Raw genomic sequence first — 25,888 nt, 5'->3', positions numbered from 1 at the left:
GACTGGGTGGCTTAAACGACAGAATTTCACTTTGTCACAGTTCTGGAGCCTGGAAGTCTGAAATCAAGGTCCTGGTGTGGTCAGTTTCTGGTGAGGCCTCTCCTCTCGGCTTGCAGATGGTCATCTTCTTGCTGTGTCTTTACATGGCCTTTTCTCAGTGCAAGTGAGTGGAGAGAGAGCAATCTTCCTGGTGTTTCCTTTGATAAGGTTATTAGTCCTATCAGACCAGGTTGTAGCCTTAAGACTTTAACCTTAATTACCTCCACAGAGGCCCCATTTCCAAATACAGTCACCCTGGAGATTTGGGGCTTCAGCAGAGGAGTTGGTGGGGGTGGGGTGGGACACAAACATACAGTCCACAACTCTGCTCCTCTCATTCCTGTGCTCACTTCACTTCTGTTCTGTGTGGGGTGCCAGCTCCTCAGAGTGTGTGTGACTGTCCCCAGCTGAGGGGAGCCTGGGAAGGGTCTCACCACCTCTCCTTGCTGAGGCTCCACGAGAAGCCCTGCACTCTACTCCTCGGAGTATGTGAGCAGCGCATGCTTCAAGGTTTAGAAATTGAAATAGATGAGCAAAGGTCAAAGGAACAAGAACTGCATAGCTGAGAGAAGAGATGATGGAGGTGACTTGACAATCTTTAATAGAGGAGGAGAGAGTATGCACAGAATCCTGACCAGCTGTTCCCTGTTGCTACTGGCGGCTAATTAGGAGAAAAGAGGACTCAGCCAGAATGTGGGGAGAGATTTAAATGAGATATAATGGATGGATTCTTGGACAGTACAAATCTGTTGCCTGACCATGAGAACTGAAAAATAGGGCAAAAGATGACAGTGGGACTTGGGCTCTCAGGAGCTGTAAGAAATAGGGGTCCAGTTTCTCCAAGGAAGACATACAAACGGCCAAAAGGCACAAGAAAAGATGTTCAACGTCTCTAATTACCAGAGAAATGCAAATGAAAACTACAATGAGGGATAACTTCACACTGGTCAGAATGGCCATCATTTAAAAGTCTACAAATAACAAATGCTGGAGAGGGTGTGGAGAGAAGGGAACCCTCCTACACTGCTGGTAGGGATATAAATTGGTGCAGCCACTAAGCAAAATGGTATGGAGGTTCCTTGAAAGACTAAAAATAGGATTGCCATATGATCCAGCCATCCCATTCCTTAGCATCTATCTGGAGAAACTATAATACAATAAGATACACGCATCCCAATGTTCATAGCAGCACTATTTATAATAGTGAAGACATGGAAGCAACCAAAATGTCCACTGACAGATGACTGGATAAAGAAGATGTGATATAAAATGGAGTATTACTCAGTCATAAAAAGAACGAAATAATGCCAGTTGCAGCGACACGGATGGACCTATAGATTATCATATAAATAAAGTCAGAAAGAGAAAGACAAACATCATATGGCATCACTTAAATGTAGAATCTAAATTATGATACAAATGAGCTTATTTACAAATCAGAAACAGACTCACAGACTCAGAAAACAAACTTATGGTTACCAAAGGGGACAGGAGTTGGGGAAGGATAAATTAGGAGTCTGGGATTAACAGATACACACCACCATGTATAAAATAAACAACATGGTCCTACTATATAGCATAGGGAACTGCATTCAGTATCTTATAATAAACCATGATGGAAAATAATATGAAAAAGAATATATATATATACACACACACACACACACACACATATACACACATACATATAACTCAACAAGTTTGCTGTACACCGGAAACTAATGCAACATCATAAATCAATTATACTTCAATAAAAAGAAAAAAACAGGGGCCAAAAACGGCAGGAAGAAATAGTGGCAGGTCCGAAACAAAGCACTGAGTCAGTCATACAGCCTTTGTCCAGAGTTCTCTTGTGTCTGAAATGCTATCTATTCAAGACTTTACTGTTGGACTCTCTGCATTTCTTTCCAAATCTGTCATGGACTGTGGAGGGCTGCTGTGGTCAAGAAGATGACTGTTTATAACACAATACTCTAGCAAGCAGAGGACAGAGGGCCTCAGTTCCTTTGCATAAGGAATGAAAAGTTATGTTATACCACAATCATTATATGCTCACGTGCCCATCTCTGTTTCAGTCCAAGCCCCTCAGAGAAGAAGTAGTTCATTTAATGCCTATAGCCACAGCACAGCTATCGCATTTAGCACAGTACTCAGTACACGTAGGCAAGGACAAAAAATTTTTCCCTTTCTGGAGCAAAACTAGTGACACCTGTAGGCAGATGATGAACCCAACTGAACCCTGACAGGTTCAATTACACTTTATCTTTAACCTCACCTATTGAAGATCTCTCTGGAGAAACCATTGGCAAGGAGATCAACAGTGATCAGACTCAGATTTATCAAGTGATCTATTGCCTCCCATCCTTCACCTCCAAAGCTGATAAGCAGCAAGATGAGCAAGGGGCTGATAGAACATGGTTTGCTGACCACTATATCGTCTACAAGGGGGAGTTCACTGCCTTTCACTCTTATGCCTGAACTTTGTGTTCTCCTTTCTGAAACCAAGTCAGTCTCCTGAGTTTGAAGACAGAGAATGAGTAATACACTGTTGGATTACTCAGTGGTCTGTTGGACTGTGCTGACTCCCCACTCGATCATTGGCATTTGTAGAGTTCGCAGGGCCATGATCTTGATTTTTAGGATGTTGGCAACAAACAATACTCTTTTTTTTTTAAAAAAAAAAAAACTCCAAATCAAGTCACCTTTATTTTAAAGTCACTCTCTGACAACACATTTGGCTTATTTTGGACTAGAAAGTGTAATCATCCAATGTACTGCTGTCTTGGGGCAAGACATAGCTATCTGAGCCCACGTGGAGCCAGGGCTCCCTTAGGCCAAACCTGGGAAAGCTCTCTTTTCTCTATTAAAAGCTATTGACCCAAGAGGGATTAAAGTCCCCTCAAATTGTCATCCTCTTGTGTGGGGAAAGCTCCTTCTGTTTGTGAAGCTACTTATGCATAGAGTTAGCGACATTTAGTCAACCCACAAATGTGTCAGCAAGTATCAGAGAATGAAGGAAAATAACCAGGAACGTACAACTAATTTATCCAATAAACACAGCCAATTATAATACCAAGATTTCCGTTAATTAGTGTCAATGAAGGTAGCAGGTGCAAAATAAGGGAAAGCGTGTAGACAATGAGCATAGGTGGCAATGTCCCCTCAAACATCAGATACATTTTCAGAGGCAGTGAAAGTAACTATGCACACTTACCAGCCCACTGTGCCCACCTGCTCTAAAACGTGTTTCTCCAAAGGCTGAGGAGTGAAGAGAGGCACCTCCTTTCTGAATTTAGGCTCAGAATAGAAATTAACCTCCAATTACACATCTGCAGTGAAATTTGCAAGAATAAATTCACAGGCCAGACGGTGAGATCCCCTCTCCAGTGCTTCTCTGCCTCCAGCCTCTGAACCCCCAGCACATGGAATTTCCCTGGTGACACTGATCAGGCGCTGTGTTCTGTTCTAGGAATTTGTGTACCAACCATGTCCTGTTTACCTTCTCAACTTCTGCTGCATCCCCCAGAACCTGACCCCAAGGAGGTCTCACTTAATGCCTGCAGAACAGAAGTGACTGCCTAGCCTTAAGGAGCAGTCAAGACGAGTTGAATAATGCTTTTTGAAACCATTTTTCAGGAGCTGATTATCCAGTTGTTGCCTCAGCTCATCCCTGAGCTATAGCTCCTTCTCCAGTAATCCGCCTGCCTCTTGGCCATTTCGCCTCTCATTAGCACCTTTTATGAAAGCGAATGGGGAAGGAAAGGGATGTGAAATTCAAATGACTGCTGGTTTGACAGCAGGAAAAGAGAGATAATACCGGGTGACTCAAGACTCTTCTATTATCTGCAGATTTATATTATCCGTACCACGCCTCGTCCTCATTAGCATGGATAGTCCTGGTCTCGCTAGAATGGCTATGTTTACTACATGGCAGGTGATGCAGCAAACAATCCTACCAGTCTCCGCAGGTGTTCTATGTGGATGATCTTTCATAAAGAGTGACTGAAGCAAAGGAAAACATTGCAAATATAATCCTAAAAACAGTAAGTGTAAACATGGGCTTTCAAATGTCACCTATCACCCATGGTGACACTAATAAACACCCATTTAAGTTGACATATTTCCTCCAAGAAACTACAAATGCTCTTTATACACCGTGCAGTTATCCATGGAAGGGCCAGAAAAACCAGTAGATTTTGCAGAGGGAGATGTAGAGTCAGAGGGAGTCTGAGTGGCTTCCATAACGTCCAAGAAGTAGATGGAAGCTTTCAATTCTCCCAAGTCATCATCTGATTGGACAAGTGCTTGCTGCCCTGAGCTATACTTTCTGCCTGTGTCTAGGGAATAAAAAAGAAGGACAGGTTTTAATTCTTCAATGATACTTTACTGTAGCAAGGATTCCCACTTTGTGACGGATCCAACAGGGAAATCAGAGACTCAGGGAGGTGACCGCCATGGTGATCCTTTGTGACAGAGAAGACTCAAGCCACATTGACCGTGCCTGTAATTCACTGCTAATCTGACTAGGTCAGGAGAGAATACACAAGTCTGAGTAACTCACTGTAAAGTTGAGATTCTTGGCAATGAAACTAGAGAAAGGTCACTTTTCAACAAAATAGCTGGCTCTCACAGTGTGAGGGGAAGATTCCAGCTGACCTAGTTTGGTGCTAAGGACCTGAAGGAGGGAAATAATTGAAAAATCCTTGACTTAATACCAATACCAATCTGGTTGCTGGCAACTCGGATTTTAAACACTCTAGCCCTAAAGCTCATCACTTTGTATGTTTGATCTGTAAGTAAGGATTTCCAAAGAAGCTGTGTGCTGGATGGTTCACACTTTCATTCATCTAACTGTACTGATCACCTGCCAGGCATCCAGCTAGATGCTCAGAATACAGCATGAAGCAGCCATATTTTCTAACCTCACAGAGCTAACCAGCCAACGGAAGAGGCGAGAGCATGAATTACTGCCAGATATCTAGGGGAACCTGTTCAAAGACTGTCACAAAGGGTAATAAAGGCTTGAAGCTGAGAAAAGAGAAAATACAATTGAAGAAATACTCAGGAGAAAAATGGAAAGGAGGTGGCAATGTTTAATGTTGAGGGTGAGGAAAATTAGGCAAGGATGACTTCAGGTTTCTGGCTTGGGTGACAGTGGGATCTGTCCTGGGAGAAAACACTGTGCGCGATTTAGGGCAGAAGACAATTTTTGGAGAAGCTGAGCCTAAGGTGCTTACAGGGCATTGGGGCACGTGTCCAGCGCATGGAGATTTCTATGAATCTGAAGCTTGGGTAAGAGATGGTCAGGGTTGTCAGTACATGTGAGTTTTATTAACATATCTGTGGGAGGTAAACTATATGAATGGATAAAACTGCTCAGTATCTGTAGGGAAATAAGATTAGAAGGCTGAGGATGGTATTCTGGGGAAAACCAACCCTTAAGGAGAGGATGAAAAATTAGAATCCACAAGGAATACCAAGAAGAAGCTGTCAAAGGGGCAGGAGGGACGCTTGGGAGAGCACAGTGTCACAGGTGCCAAGTGAGGAAAGAGTTCCAAAATGAGAGTGGCCCACCATGTGCAGAGCTCTACAGTGGGCCAACGCACCGCCGCACTCAGCAGTTAGGAAGGATCGCGGTGACCCTGGCGAGAGCATTTCACTGGCATGAGAAAGGTGAAAGCCAGATTGAAGAGTGTGGTGAGTGAACAGGAAGAGAGGCAGTAAGAGGCAATGAGTACAGATTAGTGTCCCAACACCTGACAGCACCCCAGAATCACCCAGGGAGCATGCTAAAAACAAAATCTCTGAGCTGCAATCTGAATCGAAACCTCTGATGAGGAACCTAGCAACCTGTGTTTTATCAGGCTCCCCTCGTGATTCTGATGTACAGGATGGTTGCAAACAGCAGACTGTTCTTTTAAGACACTTGGCACACAATGGAATGAGAGATGGGCAGGAGTTTGATTTAGATGGGAGTGGGAAGCAAGGATCAAGATGGGAGAGAATTGAGCACATTTACAGGTTGGTGTCAGGGGGAGACAAGTGAGAGGTCAGGGTGTCAAGAGAGAAGAGGCAGAAGAAAAGATCCTGGGGAGGTTAACTGCTTATCACATAGTAAGAACTCAACAAAACGTTAGTCCTCTCTCCTTTCATTTGCCCTTTAGCAGAATGAAATTCCTAGCATAGTTATGAGTAATTGAATTCTCTCCCTGCTACTGTATCTTGATTCATTTCCAGTTACATTGATTAATAAAGAATGACCAGCTTGGAGGAAGAGATCTGGGTGCATGCCACACATTAATTGGCTCTGTTAGCAAGTGTTACAGTTTTAGGCAGTATCTTATGTAAGAAAAGTTGTACATCCTTCCTCTTGTCGCTATTTTAATCCTGAAATGACTGAGAATCCAGGCTCTATGAGAGCAGAATATAAGCTCGACTAAATTAGGAAAAGAAAACTGGATGCACTTTTTCCTTCAAAAAGTCTGTGATGGGATCATTTCAAGGAAGAATTTCTGCACTGCAGGCTGGGTAGGTGGGTGGCTGGCTGGGTGCGGCGCACCCTGCCTGTGCATGTGCCCTTCTTGTTTCAGGACATCTGGCTGCTAAGTCACCACTTTAAATAATAGCTCAACACACATGACATCATAATAGTCTCCACCGCAACTGTGAATGATATTACAAACCTGTCTGGGACTAAATGGGAACGATAAGCAAGAAGACAGGAGCGGGCAATCTCCTAAGCAACAAACGCGCTTTTTCCACGGAAACACCACCTCGTGGAAGAGAAAAGGAAACACAGATAATAGACATAGGTACACAATGGTTCCTAAATACAGCGTTTCACTAAGCACTCTGGCCACTGCAATTTAAAGACCATTCAACCTATGAGAATAATCGGCTGGAAGAAAAGTTTCCCCTAGTTTCGTGCTTCAAGAAAGGAGGGCAAAGGCATTTTTCTTGAAGTCGGTCATCACATATCATCACAGCTGCTCACAAAAGCGGGCAAATGGGAGCTGAGCAAGATACTAGCGAGTGCTCAGGTGTGCTCTGCTTTAAGAAAACACCAAAGAACAGAAGCCAAACTTCATAAGCCAGATACATTATGAGGAGGTAATTAACATTGTAAAAATCTCCTTATGAAGAGAAACAAGCTAGATTCCTTTGCAACAGCACGGTCCTTAGTGAACGGATGATAAAATGTACATTCTGAGAGCTATTTAAACAATTTTGGGGCATAATGTGCTCAACATGCCAACAACACGGTGCACATCTGTGTTACTCAGAAGTAAAGGGCCCAGTGCCAATGGCCCACTACGCGCAGTCCCCTGCTACACCCTGGGCACCAATACCTGAACTGCCTCATTCCACATCCAAATGAGGAACACTATATCGTTCTGTGTGTCACATGACAAATGGTGGCCACAGTAGCAAATAGTCCCCAGGACACACAGCAGGCATCATGCTGGGATTCAGAACTGTTTCCTGGCTCCAAAGCCCCTGACACTGTTCTTGGGGCTCTGTCCTCTCCCTGCACAGGCTGCTCACTTACAAAGCTGTTCACGCCGTAACTTTTCCTGTAATCCTTTCGTGATTAATGTCAACTCATCCTTATAATGCCGTCACCCTGTTTATCAATGGCATGCACATTTTGCTCTCTACACTATAATCATCAACTGTTAGAGGAAAAGGAGACTTCAAGAGAGCCTGACCAAGTATCTCTTTTTATTCGCTGAGGAAACCAGAGTCCAAAGGGAGCAAACTCCTTCCACAGAAGTGAGACCTGAACTGCAGCCTTGCCTGGCTTTTGAACTTCAGCTTCTCTCCACCACCCACGACCTAACCTTGTTATTTACTGCTGATTAATTATTTTCCTAAGTGGGCATCTTGAGCCCCTCTTCTTTCTCCCTGCTTTGCCTCTACCAACTATCAATCCCTGGAGATTTTTCATAAAAGTTTAAACCTCCAGAGGACTTTGCTTCCAAAAGGACTCCCTTTCGCTCTGTTAACTGCTGTAACGGGGACCTTCAGAGGAGCTGCCTTGCCTTTTTCCGTTCCCTCCCCAGCCCATCACAAAGTTGTACATCCTCTGATGTAATAGAACCTTCACCTGTGAATCAAGCCGGCGACCTTATTTGCTCATAGAGGGCCACTGAAATCACTGCCTGTGTCTTCTTTACTAACCTTTATATAAAGAGGTCTCTTCCATTAATCTGCAAGGAACATTGATTAATGTTAACCGGAGTTACATGCGTGACAAAGAAGATCATGATGATCTGACAACATTCAATTTCCTCTGAAGACCTTTAAAAAGTAAGACGTCTATAGATTACCCGTCAGTAATAAACAGGGATGTGCAGGCTGATTAAAATTCACAGGGTGGGGAAGTCTATGCCTGTTTCAACACTGTTGCAGCTTCATTAGTAAAATTCACTCACATTTTTTTTTCTTTAAGTGTATGTCACTGGGTGAATTAAAAGTGCAGTTATATCAAATGGCTCTTACTGGGATGAAGAGCGTTAGTGATGGGGCCCCCTCCACATCAGAACAAGTACCATACATAGTTCATTAGAGTAACATGAGAAACTTTAATAGCTGGCAGAACCAATGGAACTGAGGAGATCTGCCTTGACAGCCCTGTGACAGCCATCCCATTCACTCCCCACTCTCATTAACTCTTTGTTGTACTGGGGAGAAAATCCAAACCTCTTCACAAATCCCAGTTCCTTGTGAAAACTTGTAATGGGGAAGAACAAATCTGACTCCACATTAGATCTGTTCCTTTAGCTCTAACCCTGTGCTTAGTCAAGCTTGTTCCGCATCTTTTGTAAAAGAATGTTGCCTGTAGCCTGCAGTATACAGGCTAGCCCATTCTCAAGGCTCTGACCTTTAAGGGTACAACACTTTTCCATTCATATAGAGACAGAAAGTTGCAGAACAGAGAATAACGTTTGTCTTGTTGGAGGTTTACAGGAACATCATGACCTGACCTAGGTGGACAGCTGCAAGAACAAAGGATTCTGACACCAAGAAGTTTGCAACAACCAACCACACTCCATCCCCCTTTTAGAATAAAAAGACCTGAATTCTAACTTGGGTGAGATGGTTCTCTAGGCCATTAGTCTTCCATCTTCTCGGTCTGTTGGCTTTCCAAATAAAGTCGTTATTCCTTGCCGCAATACCTCGTCTCCAGATTTATTGCTTTGTTGTGGTGAGCAGAACGAATTTGGACTTGGTAACAAACTCACATCACTTCTCCATCAAGACAAAGTTCTAGAACTACTTCTCATTCATTCTGGAGCTGGCACGTATGGAAACTTTAGAGTCTTCTGGGATATAATACTTGACCCCAAAAAAGGACCCTAGCTTCAAGTATTAGAAACAGAAGCCATCAATTCATCTGACGATAAACTCAGTAAGGAAAGCATCAGGTTCTTTTCTGAAAGAACAACAACGAAAAAAATTGGAATATGCCTTGACAATGTCAAATTTCTTTTTTCATGAGCTAAAAAAATCTTTCTGCTTAGCCAACAAAATGGTGCACATAAATTCTTTTTTTGTAACTCTCTAATCTAAAAAGTCCCAGCATGCTATTTCTCTAAATTCTTTGATTAAATCAGATTACCAAATTAAATCTTAACTTTTGAAACTATTGTCTCAATTGTCTTTCTTTAAAATTAACTCGCAGTAACAATAATTTAGGCAAATATAATTCCAGTGTCTTTCTTCAGCTGGGGAGAAAAACAACTCTGGATAAATCCAAAGCCAGACTTTGGGGCTGCTCCAAGGGCTATAATACAAGGAGTTTCCCAGGGTAACACTTGGTCACTTTCCAAACCTCAGGCATCTTCCAGCTAATCCTCCATTAGGATGTCATTTGTTTGGTTCACTTCAAAGATCTGGCTACTTTCTTGCATTTTTCTGAAAACAAGGAGTTATCTGTGGAAATGATTTTGTCAGGCGATTTGGCAAAGTCACTTAAAATACTCATCAATTTCAGCACTTTAATTAAACCCAGGAAGTCCCTCTGCCTGATGTGATTCTTCTCTCTGGATGACAGTTTATCTCTGCCTTCAGTGGGACCCAATGTTGCAAAGGGACAAAGGTGAGGAGTCTTTGGCATGGAGTTAGCTAAGTGTGTCTTGGGATTTGGGCAATACCGACTAATCTGCTTTAAAAAGAAAAGTGAAGGACAGATGCTTGGTGTATTGACATAGGGGCTGACAATCTACTCACCCTACCTCGCCCCATAGAGCATCAAATGACTATAGCCAATGACAACTTTGGGGAAAATAAAGAGTCAGCGTGGTGTCTGAGTAGATTTAGCTGCTAAATTTGACATCTTTGTTCTCTGGGCTATCGGTCTGAGTTTTGTTGGGGGCTCCAGCTGACAACATGATTGTGGAGAGTTTCTAGAGGCTGGTTTTGCTGGCCTCAGGTGTCATTCCCAGGGATGGCAGCCACTGTCTTGAGGAGGGGGGAGCTGAAACTTGGATTAATGTCATCCAAGAAGAATGCCTTCAATGCCATAGAATCTGACAGCCCATGTATAAGCCGGACAGCCTGCGGTTCCCCCCAGTACCCCTCACTTAGGTGCTGTCAGAAGACTAAACCAGAAAAGCGAGATAAACACAGAGACAAAGCTGCTGCATAGGCGTAAAACAAAGGTCACAAAAGCAAGCAGCTATGTGACTGCAACACTCTATATTTAAGCAAAACGTCGCATGGGCAGCACGGTGTGAAACCAATCTCGTTCTCTTGCCCCCGCGCCCACCAAGTCTCCGCCCGTGTGCTCAGTGGACGGCCCCACTTGCACTGTTACAGGTTGAACTGTGTTTCCCCCTAAAAATATATATGTTGGTGTTCTATCCCCCCAGGACCTCAGAGTGTGACCTGATGTAAAGAGAGGGTCTTTGCAGAGGTTATCAAGTTAAAACAAGGTCACTAGGGTGGGCCCTAACCCATAACACTGGTGTCCTTAAAAAGGGGGTGGGCTTGGAGATACAGCAGAGGTAGACAGATGTGAAGAGAAGATGGCCATCTACAAGCCAGGGAGAGAGGCTCTGAACAGATTCTGCCCTAACAGCTCTGCCAACTCTTTGATTTCAGACTTTGAGCCGCCAGAACTCCTAGACCGTAGATTTCTGTTTAAGTCATGCAGTTTGTAGTACTTCTTACAGCAGCAGCCTGAGCAAATGAAAACTCCTGCCACGCCAGACATTTCCTCTCTCTCTCTTAACCTACAGCCAAGCAGTGCTTGGTTCCATTAACTCCACTACTTAATATTTTCAGAATCCGTTCACTTTTCTCTACCCCATCATTAGACGTTAGTTCAGAGCACCACCATCTTTCACATGGGTCACCACCAGAGGCTTCCAGCAGGTCGGTTCACCTCGATTCTTGCCATCCTCCAATTCTTATAGTCACCAAAGTGGCCTTGCTACAATGCAAATCTGCTTCTAAACCTTCACCATCTACCTCCTGGCATCAGGGTAGAGAGAGCATCATTGGCCTGTACGCCCCAGGCCCTTCAGGATCTGACCCAGCCAGCTTCTCCTAGACTTTTATCTTGTTCTTTTCCCTTCCCTCAACGCCACGCTCCAGCCTTCTCTGGTTTCCTCAGCCTGACTGGCTTGCCCATCTCCATGCATTTGTTGATGTTATTTTCCCGGCTGAGAACATCCTTCTCCTTGCTTTTCACCTGGCAAAATACTGTCCAGCCACAGCCAGGTGTCATCACTTCCAAGGGCTTCTCTGGGAAGTGTCCTTGGATCTTAGGTGGGCTGAGCTCCTTTCCTGAACTTCTTCACAGATTCTGTGTTTGGCTCTGTCCAAAGACTCGCTAGATTGCACTCTAATAGCATCTTGCCCATGAATAACTTGGAAGCGGGGCCTGTCTTGTTTGCCCTTGTAGCCTCGTTTGTTTTTGTGTCTAGCACAGTGCTGGACACATAGTGAGAACTTCATACATATCTGTAGCACAGGGTAAATGTTTCAATATTTAAAAGCAGGTGATACTATTTCTATAACACTCTAAATGCTATAATTTAAAAATTATCACAGTATCTTCTCCCTCCGCAATTTAGTTTCCTTTATGAAGCAGTGAGCAAGTAATAGATTAGCTTGCCCTCAGACAACATGGATACAGCAGATTCCCAGTCTCTTTTTGGTACACATAACCAAAAACACAAATTCACACATCCTCTGCTAATCCATCTGATTTAAGACTAATTAAGACCAATCTGATTGAAGTCAATTCAGTGCTCTTCTAACAAGCACATAAAGTACCGTGAGTACCTCTGTATCTGCTGTCCGTTAAATAAGGCATTGAAGGGTGGGAGTGAGGAAGGCAGGTGGTATGGGGAAGACTGAAGACACTAAAATGAACGACCAGGTCCCTGTCTTCTGTGTAAGCTCACAGATTAGCGGGAGAAGGTACCTCCTTCTCTGCAATATTCAATTAAGCTGCTACATGGAACTGTGTACAGCAGACATGACAGAAATGTTTTGTTTTCAGGTTCTTTTCTAAGTTTTAAGGAGAATTTAGGGCTGAACACCCAGGCTTTCACGAGCAAGGAGTGAAGGATGTTCAAAGACATCCCTGGGGTCAGCTTTGTTATGGGAGGTGCCTTGAATCTGAATTTGCTGGGAGGCCACCCTGGGGGAGCTCTCGGTCAGTGACTGATATATCATCATGGAACCACCCAGGAACACGGCAGTAATTCTTTAAGAAGAAGCTTGTTCACATGGCAGAGGCAGACATGAGGCTGCTTTTGCAGCCAAGTTTCTTACAGGGAGTCTCAGGAAAGAAGAGCATCATTTCAGGCAGAAGATTTAAACTCCTTTTTATTAACCTCTGTGGCTTCCCTATGGAACGAGCAGGGCTCAAACAAGAACTCAACATGACCCTGCACTTAAGAGGCCCTCCATCCTCCCCTTTTAGTTGATTTTCCACTACTTCTTCCTAAAAACCTCATGAAAACAGGTCACAATGTGACTTCTGATATGTGATGCTTCTGCTTGAAGGTTGATACAGAAATACACACAGCATGCCTGCTTCTCATCACAAGGGAACACCTCGAACGCTCCCCAGAAGTCAAGGCTGAGGAAGCAGCAATGATGGACTCACAGAATCACTCAATAACGATCTCACCGTCTGTCCCTCTGTTTGCTTGTGTTAACAGTTGATGTTGTATGCACGCTACTGTCTCCAAAGAATTGCTCAGCAAGGGATCATTGGGAACACTGTCTATGATCAACCAATAATATATAGTATAAAAATAACTGCACTGACAAGAGAGAGCAGTCCCAGGAACTCTACCATAACTGTGTTCTACAAGAATTTTAAAGTGCTGGGGGAAGTTAACTAGGTGCTAAAGGTAAGGGCAGAGTTCTTATCTACAATGGGGCACCTACACAATGAGCCGCAGATCTAAAACTTTATTACATTACAGTTACATGAGTTGCTAAGATGCAGATTCCTGGGCTGCTACTCAGAGCTACCATGCCCAAATCTGATTTTTAAACAGGAATCCCAGAGGTTTCTGATAGAGGGGGTTCTGCTGACAGAGCCATGAGAGATAACACCGCGAATATTTATTCATGTCGGCTTTTGTTACCGGCTCATACAATTTCCACGTAATTTCTATCATATGAACTCAAGCAACTCAAAAAACAGACTTTAGAAATCACAAACATTCAAAGAACAGCATGATTACAAGATAAGCCTTTAAAGTTTAAAAAAAAAAAAACAAAACACAAGTAGAAGAACAATCCTGACTGCTAATGGTAGAAGAAACAAGATAGTCATGAGCTATAGGTGCCGTTGAAATGAATGGTGTTGCAGCGGCATCTGGAGGGCTGAGCCAGATCAGACAGTGAAGCTCCTGCCAGGTGTCTTGTGGTGGATTCTCTCCATCTCCCCAAAAGAACTGATCTGGCTGAATGAGGTCCAACATTTCAAGGAGGAGGATTAGGGGATGAAAGATAAGTCTTAAGGATAAGCAAGAAGTGCTGATGATTTAATCCATTGGGAAACAGTTCCTCTTAAAACTAATTTTTCTTTTCTCCTGACTTTTTGCACAAGACAAAGAATTCGTCTGCTCCCTCTATTTCTGTTTATTTGGATACTCTTGATTCCCCGATGAACCTAGAGCAGACTTAAATGCATTTCCTGATTTACCAGGAAGAAACATTCTGACAGGGATTAAAGGCAGAATTAAATTTTGTAATCAAATTAGGAAGTAGTTTTCCAGATCAAGCCTTAATTTAGGATGGTACTTGTTATGGACTACATGTTTGTGTCCCTCCCAAATTCATATGTAGAAACCGTAATGGCCAATGTGATATTTGGGGATGAGGCCCCTGGGAGGCAATTAGGTCATGAGGGTGGAGCCCTCATGATGAGGTAAGTATCCTTATAATAAAAAGCTTCCTTCCTCTTTCTGCTCTCCACCATGTGAGGCTATAATGAGAAGACGGCTGTCTGCAAACTAAGAAGAGGGCTCTTACTAGATACTGGATCAGTTAGAACCTTGATCTTGGACTTCCCAGCCTCCAGAACTGTGAGAAATTAATGTTTGTTGTTTCACCCATCAAGTTTACGGTATTTTGTTACAGCAACCTAAAATAATGAAGGCAGTGACAGATGGAACACGAAAGTCAAATAAAAGAGTCTTTTATGGAAATAAACACTGGACTCAAACTTCAATTAAATTGTGAATTACAAAAAGAATTTTAAAAATAATGGGAGAATAAAGGTATGTGAGGGTGTAGTAAATAAAAGAAACCAACTAAAATTTCCCCTAATTAGCTTAGAAGATAGTATGACTGAAAACCAGTTTTTAAAAAAGCTAAACTAAGATTTTTGCTATAGAAAGCTATGGAAGAGAAAGGTGAAAACAAATTTAAACGTGGGACTTAAGTCAATATAAAATCTATACTATTGAGATTTCTATGTCAAAGCACGTACCCCATAGAACAACTAGGTCAAAGATCAACAAGGAAATAAAAGACTTAAACAGCACTATAAACCAACTAGACCCAAGAGACATCGAAGTAACACTTAGTAACAGGTTATATATTCTTCAGAACATATGGAACAGGACAGACAATTAAAAAGACTCAATAAATTTCAAAGATTAGAATCATGCAAAATGTGTTCTCTAACCACAGTGAAATGAAATTAAAAACCAATAATAAACAGAAATTTGGGGACACCTTATGTATGTGGAAATGAAACAACACATTCCCAAATAACCCATGGGTCAATGACAAGGAAAATTAGAAATACTTTGAGATAAATGAAACCAAAGGTGTGACATAGCAAAACTTACGAGATACAGACAAAGCAGTGCTTAATGGGAAATTTATAGCTGTACATCACTATATTTAAAAAGAACAAAACTTTCAAATCAATAACCTAAACTTCTACTTTACGGAGCTGAGAAAAGAACAGAAAAACTAAGCCTAAAGCAAGTAGAAAGAAGGGAATAGTAAAGAATATAGTGGAAATTAGTGAAATAGGAAAAAACAGACCTAAAATAAGTAAAGAGACTGAATTAATAATAAAAATAATTTTAAAAACAGACCTAAAATAAGTAAAGAGACTGAATTAATAATAAAAATAATTTTTAAAAAATAAAAATAATAAAAATAATTATTCCCCAAAATAAGAACCCAAGTTCAGGTGGTTTCACTAGTAAATTCTACAAAACATTTAAACATGACTTAATACCAGTTCTTCACAAACTCTTCTCAAAAATATGGGAGAAGGGAACACTTCCCAGTTCATCAGGTTATTACCATGATGTCAGTACTATCGAAAGGAAAGAAAACCACATCCATATCTCTTATGAATATATATACAACGTCCTCAACCAAATACTTGGATCGAGTAAAGTATAAAAGGGATTATACAGCATGCCCAGCTGGGATTTGTCCCGGGAATACAAGGTTGGTTTAAAATGTGATGACCGAGGCGGCGCTGAACACGGCCAAGACGGCGGCAGCGCGGCTCTGCGCGGCGGTGCTGGGCCCGCGGGGCGCGGGGCTGCCGGGCGCCAGGCGCGGGGTCCGCTGCGCGGCGCGCGGCCCGGGCGGCTCCCACTGTGGACACCTCAGGTACTGTCCCTGTCGCCGAAGTCAGGCCTGCCCCGAGCCGGCCAGCGCTGGGCATGCTGGCGACAGGGGGTGCAGGGCTGGCTGAGGCTCTGCTTTCTGCACTGAGTGCCAGTGACCTGCAGCCATACGCCCCAAGCTGTCCGTGGTCCCACCATGGCCTCCTCTCGTCCCTGGACCACACCAGCATCCAGAGGGGTTTCCAGGTGTACAAGCAGGTGTGCTCCTCCTGCCACAGCATGGACTTCGTGGCTCACCGCCACCTGGCAGGCGTGCGCTACACAGAGGGTGAAGCTGCGGCCCTGGTTGAGGAGGCAGAGGTTCAGGGCGGCCCCAGTGAGGATGGGGAGATGTTCACGTGGCCAGGAAAGCTGTCTGACTACTTCCTCAAGCCGCACCCCAACCCTGAGGCTGCACGAGCAGCGAATAATGGCCCCTGCCCCCTGCCCTCAGCTGCCTCGTGCGAGCTAGGCACAGCGGTAAGGACATCTCCCTGCTCAGGGCTTATGGCGAGAAGGCCCCTACCTCAACCCCTATTTTCCGGGCTAGGCCATTGCCATGGCCCCGCCCATCTACCCCGAAGTCCTGGAGTTTGATGATGACAGCCCAGCTACTATGTCCCAGCTAGCCAAGGACGTGTGCACCTTCCTGTGCTGGCATCTGAGCCAGAGCATGGTCATCGCAAACGCATGGGATTCGAGGTGTTGATGATGATGGGCTTGCTTTTGCCCTTGGTCTATGCCACGAAGCAGCTTAAGTGGTCAGTCCTCAAGGGCCAGAAGCTGGAATATCCACTGCCCAAGTGACCCTGCCCAGTGTCTGCTTGCTGTCCTGCCTGAACAGGTCCTCAAGCCAAGGAATCACCCTGGGCCTGTTCAGGCCTCAGCTGGACCTCTTGGCCAAGCCCCTCTTCCTCTGGAACAAGAGGGGAAGGGGCAGGAGACATGGTTCTAGCACCAGATTGTTCAGGGCCCATCATGGAAATAAATTAAGTTTCTCAACATAAAAAAAAATCTGATAACCAATTAATATAATATTCTGTTTCGATAGATTAAAGGACAAAAACCATATGACTATGCTAATAGACTCAGAGAAAGTGTCTGACAATCCAAACACTTTCATGATTAAAACACTAAACAAATTAGTAATATAAGGGGACTTACTCAACTTGATAAAAAAAATCTTAAAAAAACCCCCACAACATAATATGTAATGGTGAAAAAATGGATGCTTTCTCTCTAAGCTGAGGAACAAGACAAAGATGTGTGTTCTTGCCACTTCAATTCAACATTGTACTGCAGGTTCTGGCCAGGGAAAAAGACAAAAAAAAAAAAAAAAAAAGCAATAAAAGACATCAGAGTTGGAACAGAAGAAGTAAAACTATCTCTATTTGTAGACTGCATGATCTTGTATATAGAAAACTCTAAGGAATCCACAAAGAAACATCAGAGAATGAGTTCAGCAAGGCTGTAGGATACAAGATGAATATAAAAAAATACCAATTGCATTTATATGTGTTAGCAATGAACAATCCAAAATCAGGTTAAGGAAGTAATTCTATCTACAATAGCTAAAAAAAGAATGAAACCCTTAGAAATTAATTTAACAAATAAGTGTATGACTTGTACTTTGAAAACTACAAAATATTGCTGAAAGAAATTAAAGAAGACAAATAAATGGAAAGATATTCCTTGTTCATATATCTTAAGGTGAAATATTATTAAGGTGGCAATACTCCCCAAATTGACCCAAATATTGACACAATACCCAACAAAATCCCAGCTGGCTTTTCTTTTTTTAAGAAATTGATGAGCTGATATTAAAAAGTCACATGGAAATGCAAGGGACAAAACAGCCAAACAATCTCGAAAAAGAAGAAAAAGTTTGGATGAGTCACTCTTGCTGATTTCAAAGCTTGCTGTATACCTTCAGTAATCAAAACAATGTGGTCCTAGCCTTAAGATAGATGGATAGTTCTATGGAATAGAATTGAAAGTACAGAAATAAACACTTCCATTTCTGATCAAATGATTTTCAATAAAGGTGCCAAGACAAGTAAAAGGAAAAAAATAGTTTAGACAACAAATGGTACTGGGACAACTCGGAATCCACATGCAAATGAATAAAGTTGGATCTCTACTCACAATATACCAAAAAAAAAAAAAAAAAAAAGTCTCCAAATGAATCATAGACCTAAATGCAAGAGCTAAAACTATGTAACTCTTAGGAGAAAATATAGGATTAAATATTCATGATCTTGGATTAGGGAAAGCCTTCTTAGATATGACACCAAGAGTACATATGACAAAAGAAAGAAGATAAAGTGGAGTTCATAAAAATTTTAAACTTTCGTTTTTCTACGGCCATAATCAAGGAAGTGAAAAGATAATCCATTGATTAGGAGTAGCATTTGAAAATCGTATATTTGATAAAGAACTTGTATCCAGATACCTAAAGAACTCTGACAACTCAATAGTAAAACAATAAACAACCCAATTAAAAATTGGCAAAGAAGGAAAAGCATCTAAATGGACATGTCTCTAATAAAGAAATATATATCATTAATAATCACATGGAAAGATACTTAACATCATTAGCCATTAGGGAAATGCAAATAAAAACCACAGTGAGACACTGCTTCAAACACAGTGGGATGTCTAGAATCAAAATAAACAGATAAAGAAATGCTGGTGAGGATGTAAGGAAATTGCTCATCCACTGCTTGTAGGAATGTAAAATGGCATTGCACCTTTAGAAAACAGTCTAGCAGTTACTCAAAATGTTAAACATAAATTAACCATATGACCACATCTATTCCTAGATATATTTCTAAAAGAAGTGAAAACATATACTCACACAAAAACTTTTGCATGGATTACTCATAATAACCAAAAATAGAAAAATCCCACAATCCGTCAACTGGAGACTTAATATATAAAATAGTCTATGCAATGGAATATTATTCTACAATTAAAAATGAAGAACTGATATATGCTACAACACAAAGATCCTTGAAGACATTATGCTAAGTGAAAAAAGCCAGATATTAAAAACTATATATTGTATGATTCCATTTATTTGAAATGTCCAGAGTAGGCAAATGTATAAAGACAGAAAATGGTTTTGCGGTTGTCAACATCTGGGAGGATTTGAGGGAGATGGCGAATGATTGATAACGAGTGCAGGGTTTTTTTGGGCAGTGATGAAAATGTTTTAAACTTAGTTGAGGTGATGGGTGTACAACTCTGTCAGTACACTAAAATGACTGAATCATACAATTTAAAAAGAAGCAAAGTGCATATTTCATCACCCATCTTATACCCAGAATATCATTATCAGCTTCTCTATTGAGCTGCCTGATACTTTGATGAAAAAAGTTCTTTGGGAGTCAGCGGCTTCATTTTCCTTGGCCAGTTTCTAAATAGAGGCTGAAAGGTGAGGTTTGGAGAGTAACCCCAAAGTAGTTAAGCAGAGAGGAGAGTTAATGGGTCATCAGTTATGAGTATGTGTATGTGTATATAATGCGCTCATGGGATTTTTAAAAATGAATACTGAAAAAGTTATTAAAAGAGGAGTTAGAACCATCTTTTCATTATCTTTTAGATCAAGTTAAAGTTGGTTTAGAAGTTAATTGTATTATTTAAAAACTCAGTTAATCTTTTTACACTTAATTACTTTGGCACTCAATATGTTCATCCTCAATAAAGGTGTTTTAAATGAACTTGCTGGTTTTCTTAAGTTCTAAATAGGATAGTTAAAATGATGTCTAAATTCCACAAATGAGGAAAAGTGAAGAGGTTAGAGGTAACAACTGTGAATGACTTAGTCTGGTGAGTTTCAAAGTCTTCCTGACCAAAGAAGGCCAAGAGACATTATTCTAAAAACAAACAAACAAACAAACAAACAAAATGAAGATGAACAAAACAGAAGATGCACATATAGACCCTATTATATACTCCAATATGTGCTGCTGGAAACTCTTGCCTTAGAATCGAAGAAGATGATCCTTGAGTTTGATAAGAGCTATGATTTTCATTTAAAGAACTTTAATGACTCCAAATCTATGAGATACTTTCAGTATGGTAAGTAAGGTTTATTCCATGACCCCATTCTACTTTGTAAGCTTTGTTACTCAGTCTCTCCCTCCCAACACCTGCGTAGTATACATTGAGGCTTAATGGAAACATCACTATTTCTCACACATCTACCCACCTGTGTGTCTTGGCTCCTACTCTTCCCTCTGCCCGTAGTGCCCTCTCAGGGTTTTATTTTCATCTATCAAAACTTCAGCCATCACTCAAAGTTTATCCTCAACACCACTATCTTTCAGGAAGCATCTCCTGATTTCTCCAATCAGTGCCATCTCTCCCACCTGTGAACTTCACACAGCACTCCCTTTGAACGTCTCTTACTTAATCTAGGGTCGCAGAAAGTACATACTTAAAGTGTCCCTTCCCAAGTTAGCAAGGGGTTTGGTTTGGAGCAGGCTCTCAAGTATTTGTGAAATGGGAAAGAACGCCATCACTTCTCTCTGACACAACCAATGTCGTTTCTCTACAGTCAAATTTTATGAATTCATTTCCCCATATCAAGACAAGTCTTCTGATGGAACTGCATCTAAATCCTGGCTTAATTCAGATAAGAGAAGTGAAGTCCCTGCTCTTATTTCTTCCTGTTTTTCTTATCCTGCTGTGTTTATCTATGTTGCCCAATTACCAGCACTGAAAGCCCTGTTAAAGTCTCCCGCTTTCTCCCATTCCTCTAATTGCAAGAAAAAAAATCCATTGGTAAAACTGATAAAATGGTTTCTTATCATTCTCATGATTAGGTATCCTGAGTTAATTTGCAAAATGGAGACTTGTTGTGAGGGTAGGATGTTATTTCTATGGTTATTCTGAGACAAAGAGAAAAAAATCATTTAGTATAAAATTGAAACAGTTTTGTATGAAACACTGTAACAAGTAAAACAAGGAAAGAAAAATGTGGAGATGTTCTCACTGTGGGTTAATTCTAACTAGAGGAAAATAACAAAATAGCTCATATTTATTGAGTGTCCCCATTGTGCCCAGTACTGTGTTAATTAAGCACTTTTCATGTATTACCTCTTTTAATAGTTAAACAACTCTATGAAATAGGTCCTATTATTTCCCCCCCCATCTTGGAGATGAGGAAACTAAAGTAGAAGTAAGTTAAAAAACTTGTTAAAGGTCACAGAGAGCAAATGTGTGAAATACTTCCTGTAAAGGTGACTGAAATAACCCTTCTAGTATGGCTTTTACTGCTAATGTATTGTAATATTTTCATTTAGTTAGCAATCCTTTATGCCAGTGCAATAGAACATGTCAGCTCAATCCGAGCTAAATTATTTCAAATCATCACTTAATATGGACTTACTAAAGTTTATTTGAAGTAAAGAAAAATTTCAAAAGGAATCTGCTTAAAAATGCTTCGTACATTGTTAATGTGGAAAAAAGGCTGAATAGAAATTCATTTCTAGAATGATTGTTAAGTTTCAAACTTAATAAACAATTCTTCGTTTCACTTACTAACAAAGAAAGGCAATTTTAGTTTGCAGGTTTTAGGTAGTTCAGTGTCAATGGGCCAATGTCTGAATCCACAAATTGATAATATATGATACTGCTTCCAGGCCCATTTGTAAAGCAGAACTGAAACACCGTCTCAAGGAAACGATGTGCTTAAATTGTAGACATACCCATGTGCACACAGGCACACACACCTACCCACCCACCCACGCACACACACACACAACATCCATCCAGTCTGTTCTTTTATCCACAAGATCAACAAACTTTTATCTGCAGTTCTCGTAATTGCTGCTTTTCATTTATATATCTGCTCTTTAGTTTTGCTTGTTTTTTTTTTAAATTTCCAAACAAGCTTTGATATCAAAATATACTTTGTTTTTCCCACCACTTCACTCAGCTCAGACAGTACCTGAGCTAGAATGAGGTTTTGGTGCACTTGTTTTTTGTGAATGCACACAGCAAATCCAAATTCAGATTCCACCAGGGACTATGTGCTTCATACCATACATGCTCACATGCACAAAGCAAATAATACATAGAGCCACCTGCAAATTCCAAACAAGTTTTCATTTATGTCAATTATGAACTAGAAACTGTCCAACCCTGGTGCCTCGGCAAGTGCACTGCTATTCTCAAGGAATTGCTTGTAAGTTCATTTCTGCTAGGGGAGTGGCGGAGGCACACCACGGAGCAAGAGGTGTACGCAGTGCATTTGAGTTCTGAGAACTGAACGATCCACAGTGAATTATTCAGCAATCAGGAATAAGTATCAGTGGGAAAGGAAGGAACTTTTTGCTCAGTAAGTGCTCAAGGATACATCGCTCAAAACGTATGCAAAACAAAACAGCAGCATGCATAAACCTCAGACATAAACATGAAAAATTAGGAGGTATCTCTGGGAATGGTTTCTATCTATCTTAACGCTTTCCCTTCCTTGCTCTGTGCCACAGAGCTGTAGACTCCAGATGCCCGGGCCATGGCAACAGTCTATTTCTAGTCTTTCCAAAGCTCCTGCAAAGGGGAGGTTCTCAGAGCGTTCCCTGGCTGGCTGGCGCTCTGTGCTTACTTCCGCCCCCACCTGCCAGCGGAGATGCTGCTCCCTAGGCACTGACTGCTGCCCTAGAACACGGCCGCATTAGACAGGAGTTTTTTTGTTTTTTTTTTTTTTTTGTTTTGTTTTTTTTAAATTACTGAACTCAGGACTGTATTTTCATGAAGAACGTTATCTCACTATCAGATTTTTTTTTAATTCTCTGATTCTTACTGGCATAATCATCCAGGAATGCTACTATGCAATCAGCCAGCCTATTCTAAAAGCTGTATCTTTTGTTTCATGATGCTGTCGGGAGAGAGGAGGCAGGCTGGAGAAGTTTTGAGGTATGATGCAAAAAGAAGAAACGGGCAGAAAATATGTAACCTGCAAATTCACATATTTCACACCCAGGCAGGATTTTTCCATTTAGTTTTCTATTAAAAGCTGAGTAATTGCAATATGAAAGCATGAACACAGATTGAAAAGTAACAACTAACAGCATATCATTCCATAAAGAGTTGAAAATGAAAAGTAAATTAACTGAGCGTTGGCAAGTATCAATATCCTGGTAATATAAAACCCATCAGAACTCACGTGTGTAATACTGCCTCAAACAACTCACTGGAAATGGAAATAAAATGCATTAACTTAACATTTGAAGATTTTAGGGTCAGGGAATTGGTATTTGTTCACAGCAAAAAGGCAGTGATGACTCAGCTCTTTCCGATATATGTGAAATTTGTCACACTTATCATCCATGTATCATTATCTTATGGTTCCTGCAGGGATCCTGGCTTTTAATTTCCTGAACACACTTAAAACCTCAACTGCAAAGTCAGATGCTATGATATTTCATTTTAAGGTAAAAAAAAAAAAACTGTTCAAAAATGGAAGGCACTCTTTGTTTACTTGATCACATATCTAAGGAAATTTAGGTAGATATGAAAGATATTGGTCCAAAGTCTCTTATCAGGATAAAGGAAATTGCACATGGCTATGGACAGTGGGAACCAGTAATATTAAGGGTGACCAAATGTATACTCATGTTTGCTCGTATTATCTAGAGAACTTGCCTCACAAGTGAATCAGCAGGAAAAGTAAATTACCTTTAAAATGGAAAGCTGTGAAATGAGAAAACGTAAATGAGAAATTAGTAACAATTCTGGCCTAATATGACTCATGTGCAAAGAAAAGTTGATAATAATACATGAAATATGGGGGTTGTTTTAATCACATGGTCTTCAAGAGGGTGTTTCAACATTTGAATTGTTTATCTGAGAGTTAAATACATGTTTAAAATATATTTCTGCTTGGTTAATTTGTTTTAAGACTGAACAGCAAAACAATAATTATCCCTTCATATATGCAAGAAATTCCTAAACATTTGCTTCAAAGCTGGTTTGAAAACAGTGGGAGGAAAAGAGATATAGTTTCCTAAGGAGACAAAATCTTCTGTTACTAACCAATTGTTACATTAAAATGTCTCTAGAAGTTAATTTTAAAAATCAGTCTAATTCCTGCCATGTTTCTTTGATCAAATAGATGACTAGAAGAAGGCAGCTAGCCACGGCAGTTGGAGTGGGGCATCTTCCCTTTCTTCTGTCAGCAGCCACCCTACCCTGCTTACTGGGGTGGGTACCGGGAAGAGAAATGGTAGGTCTCCATGGGAAAATCTCCTGAGGTATATTCCAGCAAGTACTTTCAATGATGGGCAACAAAAATTTCCAAGCATCACAGAAAGTTCACATCTACCAAAAATACTAACTGGGTTCCCAGCCAAGAGATACAAACATTAAGATAGATTACTCAGGTGAAAACTAAGGACATCAATAGGATGTGATGGTTAGTTCACACCTCTTCATTGTTAATGGCAGGTGGCTTGGAACAGAGAGGATGAAGACGCAGGAAGTTGCCAAGATGCTGTGTCATCTAACAACATGTTAGGGTCACTGTGATACCCTCCATTTCCCCATATCACTGTCTTAGTTGGAAAGGGGTACCCACAGTGAACCAAATGATAAGAAATTGAAGTAAGCTATGAGTACTTCCCACCCCCATGGGCTCCAAAGCCTGCAAGAACTGATTAAGAACCAGACTGGGATTCAGCTAGAGCCGTGAGCAAATCAGTTGACTATACTGAGTCTCAGTTTCCTCAACTCTAAAATGTGATTTAATAATGGTGACCTTAGAAAATTGTGGCGAAGATTAAATTAAACCACACATATGAAGCAGTTAGCAGAACACAGCGCTCAGCGAAGGCACTTAACAAAGGAAAAGTGCCTTTATTATTGCCATTATCATCTTCAGCAAATGGAGATGTTTGCTCCTTGGTGAGCTGGAAAGAGGAGGCGGGAGCAGCCCAGAGCAGCCCATCTTTCCTGCAGGCTGGAGTTCCAGGCAGTGCCCAGGGTCTAATAGGGTACCAGGTCCCTGACCTGGAAAAGTGTCTGTTCTCGGGTACACGCAGGCTGCACCGCAGTCCTCGCAGGAGGAGGGATGACTGCAAACTACATGAGCCTGGAAGGCATGATGTGTGATGTGGCTTCATCCAGAATGAGAACAGAATTTTCTGCTTAGTAACTTTTAAAAAAATAAAATCTCATTAGGAAACTCCTGGGACAGAATTATGAGGCTCGAACACCGCAGTAAGAGAAAGCTCATAACTCGTTTGACTGAGAAAACACTGTGAGGCTTTCTTGACTTTCCTGAAATAAGTAGAAAACTGGAGGGAGTTGAGGACTGGGAATCAGTCACCAGTTGTTGACGGCCTAATGAGGGAAAAAGCAGATGCTTTATCATACGACTAATTCATTCAGCTTGTGAATGAGGAGAGAACATGAGTTTTTGGTTAAAGGATGACATTCTGTGTTTACTGAATTTACTGTCTGCCCCGCGCTAGCAAGCTTCCCTGGCTGGTCACCCATTCCGAAAACTGATGTTCGCTGGCGATCTGGCGAAGGGGCCCTGGCAAGGAATGTTACAGACTGATCACGGGCCCAGGACCGTGGGTACCCTTGGTGGCAGTCCAGTCTCTGCCATTTCATACAAGTTGACTTCGGTAAGAGTTACCCTCCGTGAGTTTCCGTTTTCTCATTTGTAAAAAGGGGATACTAGTAGCTATCTTACTGCATTATTTTGACATTAAATTTTTTGT

General features: G+C 41.4%; 1 protein-coding gene and 1 pseudogene across 6 annotated transcripts in view; one reads left to right on the top strand and one right to left on the bottom strand.

The window, feature by feature from the left end:
* Positions 1 to 25,888, bottom strand: part of FAT3 (FAT atypical cadherin 3) — a 613,920-nt gene that overhangs the window by 236,081 nt on the left and 351,951 nt on the right. The gene's annotated exons all lie outside the window — the stretch shown is intronic.
* On the top strand, positions 16,007 to 16,961 carry LOC135322560 (cytochrome c1, heme protein, mitochondrial-like; annotated as a pseudogene).

This window comes from Camelus dromedarius, chromosome 12, assembly GCF_036321535.1.
Source record: "Camelus dromedarius isolate mCamDro1 chromosome 12, mCamDro1.pat, whole genome shotgun sequence".
NCBI lineage: Eukaryota > Metazoa > Chordata > Mammalia > Artiodactyla > Camelidae > Camelus > Camelus dromedarius.
This window is presented reverse-complemented; position numbering and strand designations above follow the sequence as displayed.